A 21,962-nucleotide genomic window follows, 5' to 3' on the forward strand; every position below is an offset into this window, starting at 1 on the left:
CAATCCCCGTGAAGATCCTACGGTGCCTTCCTTTCATACCGAGGATCCAACGGCTTTACATGACTGAGGAATCCGCAAAACAGATGACATGGCACAAAAACGGACGTCGATACAATCATGAGAACATGGTACACCCATCCGATGGTGAAGCCTGGACAAGGTTTGATGTGATTCATCATGAGAAAGCTCTAGAGGCTCGTAATGTACGTGTTGCGCTGGCAACAGATGGGTTCAATCCTTATGGAATGGCGGCTGCCCCGTACACCTATTGGCCCATGTTCGTTATCCCCCTCAATCTCCCCCCTGGCATCCTCTTTCAACGACAGAACATATTCTTATCGTTGATAATTCCAGATCACCCGGGGAATAATATGAGTGTGTACATGGAGCCTCTGATTGATGATTTGGTCCATGCTTGGGAGGAAGGGGTATGGACATACGACCGAGCTACAAAGACAAACTTCAAAATGCATGTTTGGTACCGGTACTCCTTTCATGACTTGCCGGCATATGGGATTTTCTACCGCTGGTGTGTTCACAGGAGGTTCCCATGCCCAGTATGCAAGGCTTCTCTGAAGTTCATTTGGTTGATGACGGGTGGCAAGTATTCTTCGTTCGACAAACATCGACAATTCCTCCCTCCTGACCATCCATTCAGACTAGACATCAAGAACTTTACGAAAGATGTCGTAGTTAAAGACCCTGCACCGCAGATGATGATAGGAGCCGCGGTTCGTGCTCAGTTAGACGCTCTTGAGGTCAATAAACAAGAAGGTGGTTTTGTGGGATATGGCAAGCAACATGCCTGGACTCAGAAGTCATGCTTGTGGAACCTCCCCTATTTTGATGATCTTCTTCTTCCACATAACATTGATGTAATGCTCACTAAAAAGAATATCGCCGAGGCAATTTTTGGTACAATCATGGACATTCATGATAAGACAAAGGATAACGTTAAGGCTAGAGTGGATCAAGCGAGGTTATGAGACAGATCAAAGATGGACATGGCGCCTCCTAGAGTCGGCAAGTCGTGGAGAAAGCCTAAGGCTGATTTCGTCCTGACGAGGGCGCAAAGGAGGGAGGTACTAGAATGGTTCCAAATATTAATGTTCCCTGATGGGTATGCAGCGAATCTGAAGAGGGTAGTGAACTTAGCTACTATGCGAATCAACGGGCTCAAGAGTCATGATTACCACATATGGCTTGAGCGCCTACTTCCGGTGATGGTTCGAGGCTATGTCCCTGAGCATGTCTAGCAGGTGCTAGCGGAGTTGAGCAATTTTTTCCGCCAGCTTTGTGCCAAGGAGTTATCTCGTACCGTGGTTGCAGAAATGGAAAGAATGGCGCCTATGTTGATCTGTAAGTTGGAGAAGATTTTTCCACCCGGCTTCTTCAATCCGATGCAGCATATGATTCTGCACCTCCCATATGAAGCACAAATGGGGGGGCCTGTGCAGGGCCATTGGTGCTATTCAATTGAGAGATGTCAAAAGGTTCTTCGAACTAAATGTAAAAATAAATGCAAAATTAAAGCATCCATTGCAGAGGCATACATTCTGGAGGAGGTGTCAAACTTCACAACAAAATACTATGCTGACAACCTTCCTAGCATGCATAGTCCACCCCCTCGTTATAATGTCGGCGTAGATGAATTGAGCCTTAGCATTTTCCGAGGGCAACTCAGAAGTGCAAGTGGTGCGACTCACAAGACCTTGAAACATGAAGAGTGGCGCACTATCATGCTGTATGTGTTGACCAACCTATCCGAAGTGGAGCCATACATGCTGTAAGTTCTCAACAAACTTGTTCTCAAGTAGTCACTATTCTGTGTCCAACTCCCATGTTTCTCGTTGGTACAGGGAATTTCATCGTCAATTCTAGCGTGAATCAAGGGAACCTACCCCGCAGGAAACTAAGACCCTTCTTAGAGAGGGTGCGGGAAATGGAATGCCTGATTTTATTTCTTGGTTCAAATAGAAGGTACAGTCCAATTTAGCTCGTACTTAGTTTGACATTAGAAGTTGCTCGTACATGCGAATAATATAACAAACCACCCTGCTTGACTTGTAGGGCCAAACTGATGCGTCTATGAGTGCCGAGTTGAGATAGGAAAAAATGGGTACGCGATTTCATTTCTTTATTCTAACGCTCAATTCTACATAATTTCTAATCATTTTGCATTTTTGCCGCAGTCATCGTCACATGATGGCCAGCCTTGCTCCCAATTCAAGGCATGGGTTCTGTCCAAAAAGGGCAAGGCGACGACAAACATCGACTTCAACCCGGAGGACCTGCTCGAGGCGTACAATGATCCCAGCATCCACAGCCGTGTCACTTAGTACACAACGATGGCAAGGGTGGTTCATGGGTTAGAGTTCGATCCGAGCACTCAGGATCTTGATGGAGAAATCATGATGAGGGTGGGAGGAGGCAAGAAGCATGGCCGGTACTGGATTGGAGACAGTACAATCGACACGGCCTCTACTCCCACTCTCTCCCAGATCCGAGCAAGGAGCATGAGCTCGAGCCCGGCGATACGCCCATGTCCAACCACTACACAGTTCCAGATGGAGGCTCTTGAGGATATTTCTATTTTATTTATCGTTCGTTGATTGTTACGTACTTTAGCTTTGCATTGTAACATTGGGATGAAATATTATAGGCCCGGGTGAAAGCAGAAATGAAGCAACGGTGGGAGATGGAGGCGAGGATGGAGGAGATGATTCAGCAGAGGGTGGCGGCCGAGCGGCAGAACATGGAGAAAGAACAACGGCTGACGATGCATAGGATAGAGGAAGAAAATCGGTTGAGGATGGACCAAATGTTCCAGTACATGTAGAATTTTACATCGAGTATGGGTCGAGCTTTGCCACCGCCACCGATGCTATTCCCTCCACCTCAGTCACCCACAACTACTGTGAGTCACTTGACACCTTATACTGCAGATTGAATACTTTGACTTAGAGAACTTTAGATGTTAACACAAAATGACTTAGAGAACTTTAGATGTGAGAACTTTAGATGGCAGGGGGGTTTTATAGAGATTTATTAGCGAGATAAGCTAGGGTACCGAGGTGGCGTGCATGGCAGCAAAAGCATAGTACTAGTGGTAGAAGTGCCTGTATACACACATGATAGGATAGAAGCATGCATGGCTGCTGAGCAAGGAAGCTACTACTGCATAGGTGGATGTGGTGCCGCGGCCAGCCAAAAGCAAGTCTTTGCTTGTGTGCAGGAGATGCCGCAGCTTCCTCTCTCTGACTCTCTGTCTCTCTCTATAAGTCCCTCCCTCTCTCTAACTCCCTCTCTAATTTCTCTGTGCTGACCTCAGAGAGAGAGAGAGAGAGAGAGAGAGAGAGATTAGGAGGAGCGTGCATTAGTCTAAGACGTCGTCGTTAATGGCCAATGCGATGCATGCAGACTGTGTTTCTCATCAGATCAGGCTTTGTTGTTGTTGCTTAAGCATGTAGTACTACTTTCGTTCTCATCATCATCAATTAGATATGGTACTGTGTTTTCTTGCGTTTGTTAAGTTCTGTACGTACTCCCACTTTATTAGTTTAATAATATATATAGTTATTTTCTGGCAGCAGCACAACACACAAATGCAAGTGGCGTCGTGTCATCACCGCTTACACATCATATATATCATACATACGTACGCATGCAACAGCCTGTGCTGCCTAGCCTAGCTCATATATATCATATATAATATAAATTCTCCAAAAATTTAATCAAATAGACTAGAAGCTTCCTTATTAGCTTCCTATGCAGTTAGTACTATATATACTTACGTGCAAGTATTTTTCCAAGGCACTACTTATACTTTCTGATTGCAGTGAGTTTTTTATATCTACAGCTCACACATGCAATCTCTTCTCTTTTGTACAGAATCAATCGGCAGCATCAAATAATCAGCCTCAAGACCCGTATTTGTCGCTGGGGTTCCAAGGGCCTCCGCAGTGATTGCATTTGCATTTGTGGCTTATTGTGACTTAGTTGTGACTTGTGATGATGGTTTATTATGCCTGTGATGATGGTTTATTGTGAATTATGATGATAGTTTATTGTGAATTGTGATGATGGTTTATTATGCCTGTGACATATAATTATGCATGTGATGATTGTTTATTGTGAATTGTGATGGTTTATTGTGAATCGAGAGGGGTCCGTTATACGTTACAGATTAGTAAAAAGGGGGTATTGGTCGCTTTGCCGAGTGTAACACTCGGCAAAGAGAGGAGTTGCCGAGTGTCAAGCCAAAACACCCGGCGAAGAGGCCATTTTCTGTTATTCTGGGAACCTTCTTTGCCGAGTGTCGGGCACCATAAAACGGGGTACCCCGAACGTTTACCGAAAGAATCACTTAAGCCCTATCAAAGACAAAGCCAAGAGTTAAACCATCGGTTGACCTCCAGCATTGTCCGAGCCCACCGGCTCTCCGCCTCGCACGAGGCCTCGCGAGGGAGGCCTCGACGGCCTATCAAATCTCCGCCTCGCGCGAGGCCACGCACGGGAGGCCACGACGAGGAACCAAATCTTCGCCTCGTGAGAGGCCCCGCGCGTAAAGCTTCGAACGATACAGCGATTCTCCGTATCACTCAAAGCCGGCTCGGCAAAAACCCTCGCTTCTGCCTCGACTGGGCTCCCCGACAGAGCGTCACGTCCCATTAATGCGCCAACCACTCCCGCAATCTCAGCCGGACGACGGCTCGAGACCGCAGAGTGGCCGACGAGACGGAAGGTCGTATCAACGCCATACCGTCCAGGACAGAACAGGATAGGGGTTATTGGCCACTGTGCTCTGGTGCTGTGCCCACAATCAGCGCTCGCCCTGCACTGTGCCACCTAACCCCCGCCCCAGGAACAACGCGGTGTGGGGAGTCAAGTCCGGGTCACCGTAGCCTCGGAATCAGCGCATAGGACCAACTGCTCCCCCCGAGCCTCGGCAATATACTTCAGGGTCTCGGCAACCTCAGGATTCGCACCCGCTGAGCCTCCCACGACGGCTCGGCCTTGGCACCAACTAAGCCACGGCTTCTCACGCAGTCAACACACTATGACCAGCATGCCGATCGCCACGCCCAAGATAATACTGTAGCTCCCACGACGCACAGGGTCGGATGTGACCGGCGTGTCGCCCCAGTACTTCAAGGACGAGGCCACTCCATCGACCACGCCACCACAGTAACAGGCTACAGGGCTTGCACATGCCACCTCCGTTCGCACGACGCCATGTAGCTAGCGCATGTATCACCCTTGTCCCGCCCCTTTCACTATAAAAGGGAGGGACCAGGGCTGTTTCTGAGGGGGGGGGGACGAAGGATTTAGGCCTACGCCCACTAGACGAACTCACGCAAAAAACGCACACGCCGCTCCACTCGGAGACCTGGGACAAGCTCCCTCTCTCGCCCTGCTTGTAATCTCCTACTACGAGCATTTCGGTGCAAGGAATACAAGATCGAACTCTCAGACTGGATGTAGGGCACCCATTGCCCAAACCAGTATAAACCTTGTGTCTCTTTGCATCAAAATCCGGGATTGGGAACACGCAGTACAAATTTACTTGTTGGTCAGGGCCCCCCCCGGTCCGAAACACCGACAGTTGGCACGCCAGGTAGGGGTCTTCTGCGTGTCAACTTCATCATCCCAACAAGTTCCGGATGGCAGACCCCATACGACCACTGCGTCTCGGCACGGTGATCTAGTTTGGGAGCCTAGAGTTCATGTCTCTAGGATGTGAGTATGATATGGTACTCCTCACGCCCCGAGCCCCGCCGACCGACATCAACATCATGCACCTGCAGCCCAGGCGCAGACGGCGCCCGGGCGGCCGCTCTCGTCACGCTCGCCAGGCACGACACGAGCGAGACCACCCCGACACCACACGAGCTCATGGTGACACACCGCGTTCTGCCGGCACCCCATGTCCAGCTGTTGGCACAAGGTCCCTGGTTGGGGACCTGACTTGCCTGGGCCTGGACATGGGTGAAACGTCGGCGGCATGCGACGACGCCCCGTCATCCAGCTCTGCCCTACCGCCTCCTGAGGGATCGACTTCGGTGGAGCAAAGCCTAGCAATGGCACCATCCCCGTACCCCTTCGGGTTGAGAAATGCCGCCGCCACCTATGCTTCCGCCTACGCCTCTACTCACGCAGAGCCCTTAGGATGCCACCAACGCTTCGCCCTTGACTTCGACACCACGACTTCGATCCACACCCACGCTGACTCCTTGGAGGAGGACAAGGCGTGGGCCGAGGTGGACTTCTCTGGACTTCGTGACCACGAATCCATGCGCCGCTTCCTGGCCGCGAGCGACTACTGCTTCGGCTACTCTGACTCTGATGACGAAGGCACTTACGACCCCACTCGCGAGTGCTTCCACGTCGGACTCGGGATGCCGAGAACAAGCGATGAGGACGAGGGGACAGGCAACCATTCCCCGCCTCACCGGGGAGTGGGCGACGCCACACCTCCGCGCATTGTCTCGCCGGTAGCACGGAACGAGAACCCGGCTCCCAGACAACTTCGACGCCCGGACCTGGAGCAGCTCCGTGAGCTTCAGGCCAAGGTCGAACAGGACCGACTCCTTCTGCAACAGCTTCGAGACACTCTCGAGCAGGAGCAGCGAGGTCGCGGTGATGGCGGAGGAGCCCGGCGGAGGGCCCGCGATGTTCACCACCGTATCAACGACAACGATGGGGGTGAGCAACCCCCAATCTTCAATCACGCTAGCCAAAATGTCATGGCTGCGGCGATGCTAGTCCAAACAATGCCTGAGCCCTCTACCACGGAGGGGCGATGGGTCCACGGCGAGCTCCGGGATCTCCTCGAGACCGCCGCGGTGCAGCAGGCCAAAAGTTCCGCCTCTCGGTGGCACGGTGGCGCCTCAGAACTTCCCACTGCACCGCCTCGGTAGGATCGGGAGGCCTCGGTTCGTCCCGAGCCTGCTTAGGTGCCGGCACTCAACAGGGTCCCCTTACTGCACGACCGCCTCGGCAACCGACGTGAGGCGCAGGACGAGCACGAGGTAGTCGGCAGGCGACGGTGCCATGATAGTGAGGGGCCCACCCGAGGCTACCATGTGCACCGAGGTGGCTGCTACGACGGCGAGGAGGACCGCAGTCCTTCTCCTGAGCCACCCGGCCCTCGAGTCTTTAGCAGAGCTATCCGTGTCGCCCATTTCCTGGTCTGGTTTTGGCAACCGGCCAACCTCCGAAGTACAGCGGCGAGACCAATCCCGAACTTTGGCTGGCCAATTACCGCCTGGCTTGTCAGCTAGGCGGCACAGACGATGACCTGCTCATCATCCGCAACCTCCCGGTTTTCTTGACAGACTCGGCGCGAGCCTGGCTCGAACACCTCCCTCCCTCGCAGATCCACGACTGGCGTGACTTGGTGAGGGTCTTCGTCAGGAACTTTCAGGGCACATATGTGCGCCCTGGGAACTCCAGGGACCTCAAGGGTTGTCGCCAGGCACCGGACGAGTCTCTCCGAGACTTCATCCGGCGCTTCTCCAAGAAATGCACCGAGTTGCCAAGCGTCGGCGACTCAGAGATTGTCTAGGCTTTCCTGTCTGGCACCACCTGCCGAGACCTGGTCCAAGAGTTGGGCCGGAATGTGCCAACCTCGGTGGCCACGCTCCTTGACATCGCCACCAACTTCGCCTCGGGTGAAGAGGCCGTCGGGGACATCTTCCCCGACAACGACGCCAAGGGGAAGTGGAGGGACGAGGCTCCTAGGGCCTCGGCTCCCCACCTCCCCAAGAAAAAGAAGGGTCACCAAGGAAAGCAGGAAGTCCTCAAGGCCGGCCTAGTCGCAGCCGCAGAGCGCAAAAATCCCCGAGGCCCCAGGGGCCCTGGGCTCTTTGACGATATGCTTAAGAAACCCTGCCCATACCACCAGGGCCCGGTAAAGCATGCCCTCGAGGAATGCACCATGCTGCGGCGTTACTACGCCAAGCTCGGGCTCCCCGACGACGATGCCAAGAGGAGGGACGCCGGCGACCGGGACGACGACAAGGATGAAGGGTTCCCCGAGGTGCACAACGCCTTCATGATCTTTGGCGGACCCTCGGCGTGCCTCACGGTGCGCTAGCGAAAGCGGGAACGCCGAGAGGTCTTCTCGGTTAAGGTAGCCACTCCCAGATACCTCGACTAGTCTCGGGAAGCGATCACCTTTGATCGAGATGACCACCCCGATCATATCCCGAATCCTGGGTAGTACCCACTCGTTGTCGACCCGATCATCGGCAACACCCGACTCACCAAGGTGTTGATGGACGGAGGCTGCGGCCTCAACATCCTCTACGCCAACACCCTGGAGCTCCTAGAGATTGACCGGTCGCGGCTCCGAGGTGACGCCGCACCTTTCCACGGCATCGTGCCGGGGAAACGCACGCGACCCCTCGGGCGCATCGACCTTCCCGTTTGCTTCGGCACCCCCTCCAACTATCGCAAGGAGGTCCTCACCTTCGAGGTGGTTGGGTTCAAGGGAACCTACCATGCCGTCCTGGGACGGCCGTGCTACACCAAGTTCATGGCGGTCCCCAACTACACCTACCTCAAGCTCAAGATGCCGGGTCCCAACGGCGTCATCACGATTGAGTCCACGTACGAGCATGCATATGACTGTGACGTCGAGTGCATCGAGTACGCCGAGGCCCTCGCGGAGGCCAAGACCCTCATCGTCGACCTCGACCGACTCGGCAGCCAGCTGCCCGAGCCCAAGCGCCGAGCCGAGACTTTCGAGCCCGTGGAGGCCGTCAAACTCGTCCCAGTCGACCCCGCCTGCCCCGACGACCGGGCGCTGAGGATCAGCGCCACCCTTGACATCAAATAGGAAGCCGTGCTCGTTGACTTTCTCCGCGCGAATGCCGACATGTTCACGTGGAGTCCCTCGGACATGCCGGGCATACCAAGGGAGGTCGCTGAGCACGCCTCGGACATCCGGACCGGCTCCAGACCGGTGAAGCAGCGCCTGCGCCGATTCGACGAGGAAAAGCACAGGACCATCGGCGAGGAGGTGCGAAAACTTCTGGTGGTCGGATTCATCAAGGAAGTATCCCATCCAGAGTGGTTAGCTAACCCTGTGTTAGTCAAGAAGAAAAATGGGAAGTGGAGGATGTGTGTAGATTACACCGGTTTGAATAAAGCCTGTCCAAAAGTCCCCTTCCCATTACCTCGAATCGATCAAATCATTGACTCCACTTCGGGGTGCGAGACCCTATCTTTCCTTGATGTGTATTCCGGGTACCATCAGATCAAGATGAAAGAGTCCAACCAGCTCGCGACTTCTTTTATCACACCGTTCAGCATGTACTGCTATGTGACAATGCCTTTCGGCCTCAGAAACGCAGGGGCCACATACCAGCGGTGCATGACCTAGGTCTTTGGTGAGCACATCGGGCGAACCATCGAGGCTTATGTGGACGACATCATGGTCAAGTCCAGAAAGGCCGAGGATCTCGTCGCCGACCTGGAGATAGCCTTCAAATGCCTTAGAGAGAAGGGCATCAAACTCAACCCCGAGAAGTGTGTGTTCGGGGTCCCCCGAGGCATGCTCTTGGGATTCATAGTCTCGGAACGCGGCATCGAGGCCAACCTGGAGAAGGTCTCGGCCGTAACCAGCATGGGACCAAACCGAGACCTCAAGGGAGTGCAGAGGGTCATGGGATGCCTTGCGGCCCTGAGCCGCTTCATCTCGCACCTTGGCGAAAAAGACTTGCCTCTGTACCGCCTCTTGAGAAAATCCAAACGCTTTTCTTGGACCCCTGAGGCTGAAGAAGCCCTCGCCAAGCTCAAAGCACTGCTCACCCATCCTCCCATCCTGGTACTGCTAGCCAGGGACGAGGCCCTCTGACTCTACGTCGCCGCAACGACCCAGGTAGTCAGCGCGGCCGTGGTAGTGGAGAGGCAGGAAGAGGGGCACGCTCTACCCATCCAACGACATGTTTACTTCATCAGCGAAGTGCTCTCCGAAACCAAAACACGCTACCCCCACATCCAGAAGCTGATCTACACCGTAGTCTTGGCTCGGCTCAAGCTGCGTCACTACTTCGAGTCCTACCCAATAACCGTGGTGTCGTCTTTCCCCTTGGGAGAGATAATCCATAACCGGGAGGCCTCGGGTAGGATAGCCAAGTGGGCCGTCGAACTTATGGGGGAAGCCTTGACTTTTGCGCCTCGGAAAGCGATTAAGTCTCAGGTCTTGGCCGATTTTGTGGCTGAGTGGACCGACACCCAACTGCCACCTGCTCAAATTTAGATGGAATGCTAGACCATGTACTTCGACGGGTCCCTGATGAAGACCGGGGCTGGCGTGGGTCTACTCTTCATCTTGCCCCTCGGAGTACACATGCGCTACATGGTTTGGCTCCACTTCGCCGCCTCCAACAACACAGCCGAGTACGAAGCTCTCATCAATGGCTTGTAGATCGCCATCGAACTTGGAGTACGGCATCTCGAAGTACGGGGCGACTCGTGACTCATCGTCGATCAAGTCATGAAGGAGTCAAACTGCCTCGACCCCAAAATGGAGGCGTACTACAGGACGGTGCGTCGCCTAAAAGACAAGTTTGACGGTCTCGAACTCAACCACATCGCATGGAAATACAACGAGGCCGCGGATGAACTGGCAAAGATGGCCTCGGCACGGGCTCCGGTCCCCCCGAACGTCTTCGCCAGAGACCTCCACAAGCCTTCCATCAACTACGCCTTGGCAGCGGAAGAGGGCCCACCGGCCAAACCCACCGTAGGGCTTGACGCCCCCTCTGCCGCCGAGACTCCTTCGGCCAAGCCTGAGGTCATGGAAGTCGACACGGAGCCTCCCCAGACTGACCAGGACATGGACTGGCGAGTCCCGTTCCTCGATTGGCTCACTCGGGGAGAGCTTCCCAATGACAGGACCAAAGCCCGGCGGCTTGCGCGACAAGCCAAAACTTACACCCTCTGCAATGGCGAGTTGTACAGGCAAAGTCCATCTGGCGTCCTCCAATGATGCATCGCCACCGAGGTAGGCCAGGCCCTACTTTGGGACCTGCACGCGGGGGCCTGCGGGCACCATGCGGCGCCTCGGACGCTCGTAGGAAATGCCTTCCGCCAAGGGTTCTATTGGCCGACGGCGGTTGCCGACGCTACCAAGTTAGTACGCTCCTGCGAGGGATGCCAGTACTACGTGCGGCAGACGCACCTTCCGGCCTAGGCCCTCCAAACCATCCCCATTACATGGTCGTTTGCCGTGTGGGGCTCGACATGGTCAGGCCTCTACAGAATTCCCCTGGGGGCTACACCCATCTGCTGGTGGCAATCGATAAGTTCTCCAAATGGATCGAGGCTCGCCCGATCAATCAAATCAAATCCGAGCAAGCGGTGCTGTTCTTCACGGACATCATCCATAGGTTCAGGGTTCCGAACACCATCATCACCGACAATGGGACACAGTTCACCGAACAAAAATTCCTGACATTCTGTGACGACCACCACATCTGCGTGGCCTGGTCGGCCGTAGGACACCCAGGGACAAACGGCCAAGTAGAACATGCTAACGGCATGATCCTACAAGGCCTCAAGCCAAGAATTTACAACCGGTTGAAGAAGTTTGGCAAGAAATGGCTTGCCGAACTCCCGTCGGTCATCTGGAGCCTGAGGAACACTCCAAACCGAGCCACGGGGTTCACACCTTTCTTCTTAGTCTATGGAGCCGAGGCAATCCTCCCCACTGACTTGGAATATGGTTCCCCGAGGCTATAGGCCTACAACGAGCAAAGCAACCGCACCACCCGCGAGGATGCCCTCGACCAACTGGAGGAAGCCCGAGATGTGGCGCTACTACATTCAGCCAAGTACCAGCAAGCCCTACGGCGCTATTAGGCCCGGTGCATTCGAAGCTGAGACCTGAAGGTAGGCGACCTAGTGTTGAGGCTGAGGCAGAGCAACAAGGGCCGCCACAAGCTGACCCCGCCATGGGAAGGACCGTACATCGTTGCCCAAGTGCTGAAGCCCGGGACCTACAAGCTAGCCAACGAGAAGGGCGAAATCCTCAACAACGCTTGGAACATAGAACAGCTACGTCGTTTTTTCCCTTAGAATTTCTAAGCATTGTATACATCGTTTCTCGGAATACAATTAAGAAGCGTTCTTTAGTTGTTCTAATTTTTTGAGAAACCCGTCGAGCCCATCACGGGCCTCGGCATTACGATAACTCCATAAGGGAGGCTCTGCTCTGCCTCTATAGAACCGAGCCTCCCTCGGGGGCTAGAAGGGGGGCCTCCCCCCTAAGTCCCACGCACCGTTTTTTAGTCGCTTTTCAAAAAAAATTCTACGCCAATCTCTCTATTGCGCTCTGACAGGTCAATTGTGAAAAAACCCAAGGACCAAAAGACTGTCTCAAGGCTAGAAGGACCGGTTGAGTCGCGAGACGGCCTACGCCTCTGGGCTACGGCACTCCCTCACCACCTTTTGCCCGAGGGGCAGCTTTGACTCCGAGGAAGTTTTTTTTTGCAAGAAATCTGCTCAGAAACAACACAGAGGGCAGAGGCTCGAAAATATAATAAAAAACGATTAAAAAAGCGTAGGCGCACGATTACTTTAAAAAATGCATCGACGGGCGCAACTGTCACGATACAAAGTTAATCCCTAGTCTATTTACATGGCCTCTTGGGCCCAGGTCAAGGCTCAGGGCCTCCAGCATCAGCGGACGACAGGGGAGGGACCACTTCCTCTTCGAACAGCTTGGCCAGCGCCGTGCCGGGTCCCTCCGCCGCCTCCATCAGCTTCGCGACCGCCTCGTCGGCCTCCTTGTCATCGTCGGGTAGGACGTAGCCATCGCTGATGGCTTGGAGGTCAACGCCGATGTAGTGCGAGGCGATGACGGCCAGCGCGCGCTTGACGCCCGTATGCAGCGCCCCTCGGAGTCGCTCGCGCACTTGGCCGCTCAACAGAATTAGGCGGCTCTCGAGAGAGCTTCCTGACTGGACCCCCTCGACTTCCAGGGCCTCGCAGGCGGTACGGACGGTGCTCCTCAGCGCATCGTCCTCCCCGATCTCGGTTTCAAGCACCGCCTACACTGCGGTGGAGGCCTCGGCTGCCTGGGTGACCTCCTTCTCCAGCTCTGCGCCAAACGCAATAGAATGGGGTTGAGTGCAAAGGAATACAAGCCAGAACGGGGGCGGAAGCCTACGGGACTCACCCTCGGCCTTCTGCTCCCAGCCTCGGGCCTCGATCTGAGAGGCCTCGGCTTTCTCCTTCCAGCGCTGGGCCTCGACCCGAGAAGCCTTGGCCTTCTCCTTCAGGCGTTGGGCCACGACTCGGGAAGCCTCGGCCGCCCTGGAAGCCTCTCCCGCCAGCTCTGTATCACACCAAGGAGTTAGGGGCCGAACACAAGAAAAACAAATTAAATAAAGGGAACAGGACTCACCCTCGGCCTTTCCCCTCCAGACCACAGCCTCGGTCCGGGAAGCCTCGGCCACCTTGAGGGCCTCATCCAAGGCACCTTTCATCAGCTGGTGCGCACTCTACTCCGTCCCCAGCTGACCAGAAAAGGCCTTGGCAGAGGCCGTGGTTCTTCAGCCCGGAACCTGAAGGCATCCCGATCACCGGCCACACGGGTCAGCTCCTCCTCCAACTCCTTGACCCGCGCCGCCAGAGGGGTGACCTGCTCCTAGGCCGTGGCTGCCTTGGCCTTCGCATCGGTACAACGAAGATGGAGGTCCTCCACCTCCGCGCTCCACGCCGCCAGAAGCTCGTTGGCGCTGGCAAGCAGGCCCTTCTGCTGCTGGAGCTGGTCCCAGACGTCCCGCTCCCGCCGGAGAAAGACCGACTTCCTGAGGGACCGGGTCTCGAGCTCCTGGGTAAGCAGAACAGGGGGCATTCACTACAAGAAAACTCGGAAAAAAGGCGACACCGCATGAGAAAAGAAAGCGTGAACCTGGGCAACTCCGGGCAGGTCGTCGGCCACCACGGACAGCGCCGTCCGCAGTGACTGCTCCGCCAGCTGGCAGTATTGCTCGAAGGTGTCCCAGCGCCCGCCCTTGGCCGTGTCCTCAAGGGCGAACAGGGGCTCCCCCTCAGGGTCATCCCGGCTCTGCCACAGGACACGTGGGTGATCCCACCCATGGGGCTCGGGTCGTGTCCGCACGAGGGCTGAGCTTCCCTCGCCCGGGGTCAGAACCGGCTGTTCCACGGCATCGGCCACCTTGGCGTTGACCACCTCCTGCGCCCGGGTAGTATCGTCGGAGGAGATCGGACGGACCTCCGCCTCCCGGGCGCTCTCCCGCAACGACGGGGGGCCTTGAACCAAGGGTGCCACCGAGGCCTCCGCCGCCTTCATCTCCACTTCCTGGGCCGACGGCCTCGCCGCGATCACGTCGGCCTCGGTGGTCCCGGGGGCTCCAGCCTCCGCCATCGTGGCCTCGATGGTCGCGGGGGTTCCGGCCCCGCCGCTACGGCCTCGGCGGTCCTAGGCGCCCCGGCCTTCGTCGCCTCAGCCTCGTAGACCCCGGGGGCCTCGACCTCGGCAACTGAGGGCACCTCGGCCCCATCTGACTCATGAGCCTTGCTCTCACGGGGCATAAGTGCTCCCTCCAACGTCTGTGTCGGGGTCACCTCGGCAGCCCCTCCTTGGGTGACCGGCTCCTTCGGGTCCTTGGGAATGGGCGGCGGGGAGGCTCGCACGTCCCTCATCCCCTGCCGGAATGGCAAACGAGGGTAAGGGAACCAGTAACGGTGAGGAACGAGGAGGCCTCGGGGGCTGCAGCGGCATGTGACTTACCAGGGAGAGGAACCCCCGCGACGGACGCATCGCGATAGGGGCCAGACCACCGCCCCTTAGCTTCCCATCCACCGTCTCCCTCACCCGACGAAGAATCTCCTCGTCGGAGAGGGCGAAGGCGGACATCCGGATGCCCTCGATCGGCTCATTCGGCCTCATCTCAAACAGGCGCCGCCGCCGAGCCATCAGCGGCAGCACCCTCCGGCGGTGGATGGCCGCCACGACCACAGCCGCCGTGAGGCCACGGCCACACAACCTCTCCAGTCCCTCTAGGAGCGGCTGTAGCTTGGGCTGATCCTCCTTCAAGACGCCATACCTCCACTTCTTCGGGCAGCTCTCCATGATCCGCCCGGTGTAGGGGGGAAGCCCGCCATCATCGTTGCGGAGGTAGAACCAGCTGGTGTACCAGCGGCGATTGGTCGAGGCGAGCTGGGCTGGGATGTAAAGGTGTTGCCGATCCTGGCGCACTTGGAGAGTTCAGCCACCGGCCCTCACCGCCCTCCTCGCGCCCGTCGTGCCTGTCGGCTTGGTGGTGTGCCCCGCCCGGAAGAGGTGGAGCCACAATTCCCAATGGGGAGCAATCCCCAGGTACCCCTCGCAGACAGCAACGAAGATGGCCGCCTGGGTGATGGAGTTGGGGTTGAAGTTGTGGAGCTCCACGCCGTAGTAGTGCAGGAGCGCCCGCATGAATCGATCCGCCGGCAAGCCGAGGCCGTGCTCGTGAAAGGACACGAAGCTCACGACGTAGCCGTCACGTGGCCTCGGCTCTGGCTCGCCCGACGGAGCGATCCACTCTGGCCTGTTGGAGTCGGTAACCGGGCGAAGAAGTCCGCCGTCGACGAGCGACTGAAGCGTCTCCATGGTGACGTCGGACCAATCCCAAGACTCCGCCTCAACGACAACGGCGCCGACCATGGGTGCGATGGATAATACAACTACAACGGTGAACCTCCCTCGCTCTCTCTCTACCTCGCCTCTCTCCCTCCTTCTCCCCGACGCTCTCTATTCTAGCAATGGCTCAAGGACGGCAAGGGCAAGTGCAGGCAAGGTAAGGAGGGGAGGGGCGAGGCTCGTTGCGTATTTATGTAGGAAAGAGGTGAAACGGGCAGGCGATGAAATTAGGGAAGTTTCCCCCAGATCCAGCATAGTTAATCTAGATCCGATTCTGCCGCCCACGTACCCACCTTTCCCTCATTAATCGCGTGAACAGTTATCTTCCCTCCACTGACACGACGTCGCGTCCGACCACGGCAGTGGCAGGCGCCGTTCCGCCTCACCGAGAAAATCACCTCAAAAGGCGCGCCTGCTGTTGTCGAACCGATAAGGGGAGGGAATATCCCCACCCGATTCCTTTCAGACGAAGGAACTGGGCGCTGAGCCCACTATGGTCCAGGGGTTCGAAGGCTGGGCCCCCGAGGGTTTCGACAGCTGCCCCAGGGCAACAGAGTCAGGGACGACCACGGGTGAGCCCATACGGGGCCGAGGCCCAAGCAAGCGAAACGCTTGGGACGCCCAAAGTCGTGTCCGAGACCAGCAGGGAGGTCTCCGAATGGGATCCCACCGTAGGGAGGCACCGAGCCACCGGGGCCCAGCGAACGGCCCCGGCACCCACTAGAGAAACCCTCTGGTACTCTTGGAGTGCATCTCTAGACCGCTAGCCGACCCCTAGCAAACGGGGCTCGGGCCTCCACTCAGACTTACCCGATAACAGCTCACCGGAATTGCCACCGCTCGCGCCCATCGAGGGTAGCCTGGCATATTCCACCCCTCCTTCTGAACAAAAAGGAAGCGCGAGGGTCGTATAAAAAAGCCAGGGGAACCCTTGACGGCCCTCTCGCTCCGTGCAGAGGCTAAGGGGCTCTCCCTGCAACTTTGCCGAGACCCAGCGACCTAGGCTCGCACTCGAGGGGGCTCGGCAAACAAACCCCTCCTTCCAAACGAAAAGGTTGCGCGAGGGTCGTGCAAAAAGCTAGGGGAACTCCTGATGGCCCTCTCGCTCCGTGCAGATGCTAGGGGGCTCTTCCTGCAGATATGCTAAGACCCCGCGACCCAGGCTCGCACCCGAAGGGGCTCGGCAAACAAACCCTCACGCGTGAGGGGCGAACAAAAAGCCAGGAGAACACCTGAACGCCCTCTTGCTCCATGCAGAGGCTCGGGGGCTCTTCCTGCAAGTTTGCCGAGACCCAGCGACCTAGGTTTGCACACGAGTGGGCTCGGTGAACAACCCCTCCGTCCGAGCGAAAAGGATGTGCGAGGGTCGAACAAAAAAGTCAGGGGGACCCCTAACCGCCCTCTCGCTCCGTGCAGAGGCTCGGGGGCTCCTCCTGCACCCAAGATAAAGACAAGCGACCCAAGCCCGCACTTGAAGACTCGAAAAAACGCGATAAAGGGCATCGAGCCCGTTACGGTCCAGGGGTTCGAAGGCTGGGCCCCTAAGGGTTTCGACAGCCGCCCTAGGGCAACAGAGTCAGGGACGACTATGGGCGAGCCCGTACGGGGCTAAGGCCCAAGCAAGCGAAATGCTTGGGACGCCCAAAGTCATGTCCGAGACCGGTAGGGAGGTCTCCGAATGGGATCCCACCGTAGGGAGGCACCGAGCCACCGGGGCCCAGCGAACGGCCCCGGCACCCACTAGAGAAACCCTCTGGTACTCTTGGAGTGCGTCTCTGGACCGCTAGCCGACCCCTAGCGAATGGGGCCCGGGCCTCCACTCAGACTTACCCGATAACAGCTCACCGGAAGTGCCACCGCTCGCGCCCATCGAGGGTAGCCTGGCATATTCCACCCCCTCCTTCCGAACGAAAAGGAAGCGCGAGGGTCGTATAAAAAAGCCAGGGGAACCCCTGACGGCCCTCTCGCTCCGTGCAGAGGCTAAGGGGCTCTCCCTACAACTTTGCCAAGACCCAGCGACCTAGGCTCGCACTCGAGGGGGCTCGGCAAACAAACCCCTCCTTCCGAACGAAAAGGAAGCGCGAGGGTCGCATAAAACAGCCAGGGGAACCCCTGATGGCCCTCTCGCTCCATGCAGAAGCTAAGGGGCTCTCCCTGCAACTTTGCCGAGACCCAGCGACCTAGGCTCACACTCGAGGGGGCTCGGCAAATACGATAACATCCCTCGGTCGACGTGAGAAAAAGACCGTGGAGGAATGAATCCACTCCCCTAGGGCCTCGAGGGCTACACCCGGCGGGTGCGCTCGCGCGCACCCACCGAGGCCTCGAAGTACGAAATACTATTCCGCTAGGAGCTGCCGCAAGTCGAGCCACGTCAAAACCTCAAGAAGAGCGCTCACACTCTCCCTGAGGCTCGGGGGCTACTGTCGGGTACCATAAAACGGGGTACCCCGAACGTTTACCGAAAGAATCACTTAAGCCCTATCAAAGACAAAGCCAAGAGGTAAACCATCGGTTGACCTCCGGCATTGTCCGAGCCCACCGGCTCTCCGCCTCGCGCGAGGCCTCGCAAGGGAGGCCTCGATGGCCTGTCAAATCTCCGCCTCGCGCGAGGCCACGCACGGGAGGCCACGACGAGGAACCAAATCTCCGCCTCATGAGAGGCCCCGCGCGTAAAGCTTCGAATGAGACAGCGATTCTCCGTATCACTCAAAGCCGGCTCAGCAAAAACCCTCGCTTCTGTCTTGACCGGGCTCCCCGACAGAGCGTCACGTCCCATTAATGCGCCAACCACTCCCGCAATCTCAGCCGGACGACAGCTCGACACCACAGAGTGGCCGACGAGATGGGAGGTCGTATCAGCGCCATACCGTCCAGGACAGGACGAGATAGGGGTTACTGGCCACTGTGCTCTGGTGCTGTGCCCACGATCAGCGCTCGCCCTGCATTGTGCCACCTAACCCCCACCCCAGGAACAACGCGGTGTGGGGAGTCAAGTCTGGGTCACCGTAGCCTCAGAATCAGCGCATAGGACCAACTGCTCCCCCCGAGCCTCGGCAATATACTTCAGGGCCTCGGCTTCTCACGCAGTCAACACACTGTGACCAGCACGCCGATCGCCACGCCCAAGATAATATTGTAGCTCCCACGAGGCACAGGGTCGGATGTGACCGGCGCGTCGCCCCAGTACTTCAAGGACGAGATCACTCCATCGACCATGCCGCCACAGTAACAGGCTACAGGGCTCGCACATGCCACCTCCGTTCGCACGACGCCATGTAGCTAGCGCATGTATCACCCTTGTCCCCCCTTCACTATAAAAGGGAGGGACCAGGGCCGTTTTCTGAGGGGGGGGGACGAAGGATTTAGGCCTACGCCCACTAGACGAACTCACGCAAAAAACGCACACGCTGCTCCACTCGGAGACCTGGGACAAGCTCCCTCTCTCGCCCTGCTTGTAATCCCCTACTACGAGCATTTCGGTGCAAGGAATACAAGATCGAACTCTCAGACTGGACGTAGGGCACCCATTGCCCGAACCAGTATAAACCTTGTGTCTCTTTGCATCACCATCCGGGATCGGGAACACGCAGTACAAATTTACTTGTTGGTCAGGGGCCCCCTGGTCCGAAACACCGACACCGAGTGTTTTGGTTTTGCCGAGTGTATTCTAATGGACACTCGGCAAAGTGACCATAAAATCTGGCCATTGCGCGCTTGTTTGCCGAGTATTTTAGGCGTGACACTCGGCAAAGTGTCTAAACTTTGCCGAGTGTTGTGGCCTTGACACTCGGCAAAGTTTAGAAACTTTGTCGAGTGTTTTGGGCTTAACACTCGGCAAAATTGAGAAACTTTGCCGAGTGTTTTTCAGTCGTGCACTCGGCAAAAGCGATGTCACCGTGCCATGCCGTTAACTTTTTTTTTGCCGAGAGTTTATTTTTGCCGAGTGTTTATTGACACTCGACAAATCATTTGTTGAGTGCGCGATAAAAAACACTCAACAAATAGCTGTTTGCCGACACTGTAGATGCCGTGTGGTCTATGCCGAGTGTTACACTCGGTAAAACCTTTGCCGAGTGTTTTTGGGGCACTCGGTGAAGCTACCGTAGTGCATGTGCTTGATGAGTGTTAAGTAATAATATAGAACGTGTGTAAGTAGAGCATGTTCCCCTAGTTTAAATAAGAGCCAACTTTGATTGAAGCAGTCTGCAGTGACATAATTTTAGAAGCTGAGAATAAGAGCTTAACTTTGATTGAAGTAGTGACACAATTTTAGAAGGTGAGATGATGTTTAATCCAATAATCTAGGCGTTGAATTGCTTACGCATTCGCGGAAAAGGTGTTCATAGGAGAACGATTACAGTGCTGGTGACGTTGTCTCTGAATGCATTCGTTTTCTGTCAGTGCAAAAAGAAAAAAAATTCCGTTGCCAGGACACGAACCCAGGTCTCTTGGATGAGAGCCTGAGTATCCTAACTCGGCTAGACTAAAACGGATTGCACTAGAACTCATGTAATCCCTTATCTCAAAACAAGAATATTAAAATCGATGGGACACCACGCTCCGTACCCATGCTTCCTGAGCAAATAGAACCTCAGCGAGGTGATGTAGAGATTGTCAGAGCCTCCATCGTCATCTTCGTAGACACAGCAAAGCAACTCGTCGATCTGCTTCTTGTAGTGGTAGTCCACCATCATCTGTTGCAGCGTGTCACATCTTCCGTACCAGGTTCGAGGAGGCAACAACGGTTTGTAAAATAATCTGCCTCACGTACTTCTTCCTTCTTGATCTGTGCCTTCTTCTTCATATTGACAATAGTTGAAATGTCCTTTTGAATCGGTACCAGTACCACTTACTAGCCCCGTTTGGCAGGGCTTCTTCATCGGCTCCTGAAACCGTTTGGAGCTGTTTTCTGCTAAACAGGGTAAAGTGAAATGGTTTCACTAGTGAAGCCCCTAAAAACATGATCTCACAGTGATTTGAGGAGAGATGGAGCTAAAAAAAAGTGACTTCTTCCGACTCCTCCTCTAGGCCCCTAAAAACATGCTCTCACTGGGAAGCCATTTTGTCAAACGGTTTACCAAAATGGCTTCAGCTCCACTGGTGGAGCTGTTCGTGGAGCTGAAGCAAAAAAAAATGACTTCACTAGTGAAGTGAAGCCCTGCGGCCCATAGTCCAAAGATCAAGAAAGGCAATGGCAACACTTGAGAAGGCTAGTAGGCTTAGAGCCCAGTCCAAGAGTTCTACAAATCTACGATGCCCAGCGACGGGACAGGTTCACGGGACGAAGCTTTGACTTGAATAGGCGGCGATTACGCGTGCGCACACGTTTTTTCCGAACTTCGACGAGACAACGATTCCGCAAACCGCAGTTCGCCAGACGCCAGGCCGGAGGACGCCGTTGCCGGCCGGCTGCCCAGCTCGCCTCTCCCGCTTGACTCTTTAATCTCTCAATTGAGAATCAAATTTATCTGTTAGAAACTTTACACTGATCATCAATTAGATGAGATTGATACTGATGCCATCATCAACGACTTCGCACAAAAGATGTTAGAGGAAACTTTTAAAGTAAATTTAATATGTATAATTTGTTTGTATGAATATTGCTTTTAAATACATGTTGAGTGTCAAGAAAATTTTAAATATACATATAGAGTATTTTTTAACGTGTTTATTTATAAAGGGCCCTGAGTTTTGGTTCGGCTCCAGGTCCAAAATAACTCAGGATCGGCACTGTCCTTCGGTATAAACTACTGCTTCTAAGAACCCTGAAGCTAGATATGGCTCTTATCAGTGTTGATTTATTGTTGTCTCTTACCTAAAGGCTGTTTTCTTCCCTTTTTATATGCATGGATTCTGAGGTTCCTAGCACAGTACTGGATAGAAATGTTGTCTAGAATCCGAGAAAATACCACTTACCATGCATAACTTTGCAGTGCCACCAGCAACTCGATGAACACGCCTGGAGAGCAGAAGGCGGAACTTGCGGCCGGGCGCGGGGTGGAGGGGCGCGGCATCGGCAGGCGGCCACGGTAGGGCCCCGGCCTGCTGAGGGGCCACTAGTACAGAAATAATTTTTAGAGGCGGTTAAAATCGATTTTCAGAGGAGTTTGAAAAACTTATGGCCTCTAACCCTTGTTTATACAGTCCCCTCTAAGGTCCCCATACATGCAAGTAGGAGTCCTACTCTTAGTAGAATTCTACACTCAAGTTCTAGTAGAACTAGAAGTCCAAATAGCACACCTCTCTTGAGTCCTAGTCCAAGTAGGATTTGAGTCACCACACAACAAGATGTGTATTT

At 55.4% G+C, this 21,962-nt stretch overlaps 1 pseudogene; it reads right to left on the minus strand.

Annotated features, from left to right (window-relative positions):
- The window catches only part of LOC136472326 ((E)-beta-caryophyllene synthase-like), a 69,094-nt pseudogene extending 48,626 nt beyond the window's left edge, over positions 1 to 20,468 (minus strand).
- Positions 20,469 to 21,962: the final 1,494 nt, after the last annotated feature.

The sequence above is a fragment of the Miscanthus floridulus genome, chromosome 8 (assembly GCF_019320115.1).
Source record: "Miscanthus floridulus cultivar M001 chromosome 8, ASM1932011v1, whole genome shotgun sequence".
Classification (NCBI taxonomy): domain Eukaryota; kingdom Viridiplantae; phylum Streptophyta; class Magnoliopsida; order Poales; family Poaceae; genus Miscanthus; species Miscanthus floridulus.